We start from the raw sequence: 5,956 nt of genomic DNA, 5'->3' as shown, positions 1-5,956 counted from the left end.
ACCACATTGGGTGCGACGCGTGCCTCCTCGGTAGTCAGCTGAAATACCCGGCTCCTCACCACTGGAGCCTCTGCCTTGCCCTGCCGGCCATCAGTAATCCGCAGGGTCGCTGGAGCTGGTGCCTTCACTGGTGTTGCTGCTGTCAACTGGGGGAAATTGGCCTTCTTGTGACCCCTCTGGTTGCAGTGGAAACACAACTCTGATGTCTGTATCATAGGTGCAGGGGCGGTACAATCCCTGCTGAAGTGCCCCGTCTTGCCGCACTTATAGCAGCCCGACGATCCCAGTCTAAATGCCCCCTCATGTTGCATGCCACATTTCCTGCAGCGGCCCGGTCCCGACTGGCCTTTCGGCCTACCATCTGATCCCTTGGGCTTCTTCCCCAAAGCCCCTCCCGTCTGTCCCTCCTCTGTCTTCCTCTTCCGTATGTGCTCCAGGTCGATCTCCCTTTCCCTGGCCCTGGAAATCATGGACTCCAGAGTAGGGCAAGCGGAAAAACTGACATTCTCCCGAATATCAGCTCGTAGTATGTCATGATAGTGGGTCCTCCTCATATCCTCATCGCCCGCGTACTGAGGCACCAACAACGCCCTCTCCCGGAACTTGGCGGTGATCTCCGCCACAGTCTCCGTGGTCTGCCTCATATCCAAAAACTTCCTAGCCAGCTGCTAAAGCTCCACAGCTGGCGCAAACTCCGCTCGGAACCTGGTCACGAAGTCTGACCATGACATAGCATCAACAGCCGAGGCTCCCAATGAGTCACCGACAGACTCCCACCAGTCTCTAGCTCTGTCTCTCAAACACCCTGCTGCAAACCTCACCTTCGACCCCTAGGGACAGAAACTAGTCAACTGTGCAGACTCGATGTCCGTAATCTATCGTCTGGCAGCTATGGGGTCCTTTACCCCATGAAAATCTGGTGCACCACTGCCCCTGAAGTCCTTAAAGGACAGTGTGCGAGATCCTGACTGGCCAGGTGTCATGTCGATCCTGAACGCCCTGAGGCGATCCTCTATCAGCTCAACTATCCCTTCCTTGATCGACCCGAAGATGATGGGGGTCGACTCAAGGATACCCCTGGTGATCTCTGACGCTATGAACTCGCGTAGCCCCTCATCTACTGGCTCGGAACCTGATCCCGAACCCGATCCCTCTCTTGAGCTGCCAACTGCTGGCCTCGAACGTAGTACCACCATTCTGCAATACATAATAACAACCGTTAGTGTTACTGGTACCTCTTGAGGGATCACATCTACTACAAGTTCCCTGGTCTTATCTCAGCCTTCCTCAGTTCGGGTACAGATCCTCTGCTTTCAGTAGTACGGTCCCATACTACCTTCCACATCTATCCGTACCTTCTTTAAGGACTGCCTTGACTCCACCAGATCCTTTTTTTTACCACTGTTGATCACTGCTATCCTCATCCTAGGCTTACCCTAGGGAAAATCTCTGGCCCTACCCAAACCGGTCGTCAGTTGCTGAAGGCCTCCTTGCAATGCCAATTAGCCATCACCTGGATACCATCACATGTGATGAGGCTCAGATAATCCTTCGAGTAACAGACTCGTCCCTACAACGGTTAGAATCAGACAAGAGTTGCGCAATAGGGCCAAATCCAGCACTCTGAGATTATTCAACCCTGACCACATGTGACGTGACGTATTCACCTAATGGCTAACTCCCATCATTCAGAGTCCCACAAAGCACAAGGCAAACAACATTCGGATGTAGGTAAACTACTCAAGCAAGTCTGTTCTCATAAAGAGAGATTGTACTAGCATACAATGCTAAGCTCATACTATCAGGCATAACCTAAACAAGCTATCCTACTACTGTCTACTTAACACTAGCATGCAATTCACATAAGCCGAAGCACATAAATCAGGAACATAAGGCATCACTCCTAGACCCTTAGTCCTATACTAGCATGATGTTCTACTGAACTGATAAACACTGCATAACATTGTATGGGTACTTTGAGGAATACTTACTTGAGCTCAGTCGGTCGCGCACATCACACACTTCGTTCTTTCTTAAAACTCTTTGCTCAATCTTTCATAAAACTCTTTCTTTTTCGAAATCCTTTAATCCCTCGATTTGAGTTCAAACACCCCCGAAGGTGTGTCCGAATCCCTCAAACCAGGGCTCTGATACCAACTTGTAACGACCCAATTTTCATGTCCAAACATTTCATTTTTGATTAAGTGATTTGCAAAACATTTGTAACCAAATATAAACCGATCATAACATATCATAAAAACATGTCTCGTGTCTGAAAAGCGAATCGTAAAAACATAATAACGTCAGAGTACAAATCCCAGAATAACTCATAGTGCGGAAAAAAATGTGTGTGTATGATGTGCCGCTACCGCGCCAGCTCCTTCCCCTTCGCTGAAGAGGTGCCTGAAACCAAAACTGTAAACTGTAAGCACGAAGCTTAGTGAGTTCCCCCATCGTACCACATACCATACAATCACATAGCATACATACTGTTGGGCAATTCTGGGGTGCCCGACCTACTCGGTACGGCCATTCTAGGGTGCCGTCCCACCCATGCGGCCATTTTGGGGTGTCGTCCTACCCATGTCAAGCCATTTTGGGGTGCTGACCTACCCATCAGTCCTGACAACCAAACTTGGGGACTATTCCCCTCCTATTACCGCTATCACATATAACATATCATGCCAGCATATAAACATATCAACACATATTATCAGACATATTTGGGGTGTCTGACCTACCCTTCGGTCCTAACAACCGAACTCTATTACTATCACATGTAACATATCATGCCAACATATAACATATCAGGTAGTAGCATACCTAGATGATATCAAAAAGACAATCATCTAATCATACAACTCCTACTGGTGGGCCGGGATTGTGGCCGTATCTCACATTATAAACAAACAAGACCCTCCGGTCCATAATGTACTAAGACCCTTCGGTCTACAATGTACAGTGACCCTACGGTCAATAATATAATAAGACCCTCCGGTCAATAGTGTAAATACGACCCTCCGGTCATCAATAAGAATAAGACCCTCCAGTCACACACAAATTACAACATAGGTAAGTATAGTGAGAAGACTCACCTCGGATGGCGGACAGATCCTACAAATGTTGTTGTTGTACTCCGGACTCCAGCCTCTAACACGGAGCCAAACCCACAATCAACCTCATTAGGATCTAAGACCATACCTTCACATATTAGGTCTAAATATGGTCCATCAACCTAGCCCATAAATAACCCAAGCCAATTGGGCCCACCAAGGCCCCAATATCACATGGATCCACAAAAGTCCACTAATTGCCCAACTATGGCCCAATTTTCCAAATTGAGCCCAATCCCTCATTTGGGCCTTGCCCTAGAGCCCATCTACATATTTTAGTCCACATGATTGCTCTTGGATAGCCCATCCATAGCCCGGTCATCAAAGCCCAATAGAAAGGCCCAACTCAGGCCCAAGCAAAATTAGGGTTTTCACATGAAATGACGATTAGTGTTAAGTGTTCTCACTTAACCCATTAAGGACTCAGCCTACTAAGTCCATTATTCCACTAAGCCATCATACAATAGAATCGTCATGATTTATATCTTCAGTTCACGGTTCCAAATGCGGGTCCCAATAGGCCCAAACCAACAAACCCAAAATTATGGTTTTCTAAACCCTCATTAGGGTTTCTAGCCCAATTCTCATCCAACAGGCCCAGATCAAGCATTTGGGCAGATTAGGGTTCACTATGCCAAGCACCACCCACTACCACCTCAGGAAGTGGTGGTCAGCGACGACTCATGGCGGCAACCACCACCTCACGGTGGTGGTGGTGGGTTTTTCGGCCACAAAAAAAGCGCACATACAATCTCCAAAATGTCGGAAACAATGAAAACACTAAAGCATACACCCATATCCATGCCCACAGCCACCACCCATGGCATCTGGTGGTGGCGGAAGGTGGCAGAAACCAATAGTGGATGGCAACCACCACTTCACGATGGTGGTGGTGGCGGATTCTTTTGATTTCCAGTCGTGCAAACCCACGAGTACACTCACAGATACGATCCGAACACACAAACACATCCAACACAGCCTCATAGGCGGCATATGGCAAATGAAAGTGTAAAAGCGGCGGCCTAAGGTCACGGGCAACCCCCAACCGTTGTTCCCGACGCGCTTTCACAACCAGAACAAAGAGAGAGGATGTGAGTGGCGTTTAGACTTACTGACAGCTTCCCCTTCGCACATGCCAAACACAACGACGTATCAAATTTCACACTCGGTCTCGGTGGTTCTTCGGTTACGCACAACACCTCCGACAGCAGGCGTCTTGATGGCGTCATTCGTCGACACTGAAGCGGCGGCGACGGCTCTTGGCATAGCAACGGCGGCAGATGGCAGTCCCATGGTGGCGGCTATAATTATGTGCCCTAGGGTTAGGGTTGAGTCGCATATACGGGAGAGAAATAAAACACAGCTTGATCTCGCTCCCTTCCCAAACTTCCATTCCTTTTTGTCACATCTAGCCCCTCCTTACCATATCTTCTTCAAACTAAGTCCAAAAGTGACCTAATAGCCCCTGCCCTCAGAAATCTTTACAAATTAAATCCGGAATTTACACTTTTAACTCGAAACTTCTAAAATCGTGACAATCAACTTCTTGAGGCCAACACCTGGCGATGTTATTATTGATTTTTGGGTTTCTACTCATATTAACCCTTATCTGTTTATTTATTTAATATACGGGATGTTACATCTTGCAAAATGTTTTGAATATTCTTAAAGAATTTCTATTATCAAGAATATACCCAAGGAACAAAACATTGAGTCCTACCAATAAAAAACTTAGCATCTGAAAAATAAACACGACACAAGCAACCACATTATGATAAAATAAAGGATGAGGGTTTAGAATAAAAAGAATGTTGTATATTCTAACTTCACAAAATTGGTTATGGTAATTCACTATTTAAGTTGACAAGGAATTCAAGATCAAAAAGCAATTGGATGTAAAATCTATTTTCAAGATTGAGGTGAATAATTTCTACAGTTAAGCACAAGTTACTACATAACATAAACAATCTTTTGTTTTCCAGTTACAAATACCTAGATTTCAACTATGCATTTTATCGAACACGTGGTGTGCTTCTTCCGTTTCTTCAAAAAAAATTAATGAGAGTCTTACTAATTCAGTTTCTTGATTTCAAGAAACAAACCCAAATAACCATGAGTTATATCCCATCCATTATTATAAATTTTTTCAGGAAAACCCAAACATCCAAATTTACATGGATTCAAATCAAAATAAGACGAATAAGAAGATCACCTGTTGGCCATGGATGCTTCCGTTAACTTCCTCTTCCTTTGATCAATCAAGAATCGAGACCCTTGTCCCCCTCAAAGCTTATTGTTTTATTGCTTCCTTTCTCCCTTCTGTGTCAATGGCCAACAACCCTATTTTGGTGTGTTTAAAGATGCGATTTTTTTCAAAAAAAAAGTTTTGTGATGTCTAAGTATTTTTTTTTTTTATGATTTTTAGGGTTTTTTTTGTTTTCTATATAACCCTTCTCTCTCTCTCTCTCTCTCTCTCTCTCTCTATATATATATATATATATATATATATATATATATATATATATAGTATAGAGAGAGAGATTTAGGTTCATATATAAACCATAACTATTATGTGAGTGTATGACTGATTCTTGACCAATCATAAGATAAGGGTATAACGGTAACTTTAGTTGATTTTAATTATGGTAAAATATTTAATTCCTAACCATTACCTATTATATCGTAATACTCATACTTATGTTCTTCAACCCCAATTATTTTCCACCTAGGTTTTTTCCTTGCATCCACTCTCCTCTCCGACGATAAAATTCATCTAACCCTCCTCTCCAACAATAAAAGTCCTCCGTCAGTGCCTCCCTTCCAGCAACAAGAATCCATTCCGT

The sequence above is a fragment of the Lactuca serriola genome, chromosome 6 (genome assembly GCF_051521515.1).
Source record: "Lactuca serriola cultivar US96UC23 chromosome 6, Lser_US96UC23_V15, whole genome shotgun sequence".
In the NCBI taxonomy this organism is placed as follows: domain Eukaryota; kingdom Viridiplantae; phylum Streptophyta; class Magnoliopsida; order Asterales; family Asteraceae; genus Lactuca; species Lactuca serriola.
The sequence above is the reverse complement of the archived record's forward strand: the minus strand, read 5'-3'. Positions refer to the sequence as shown.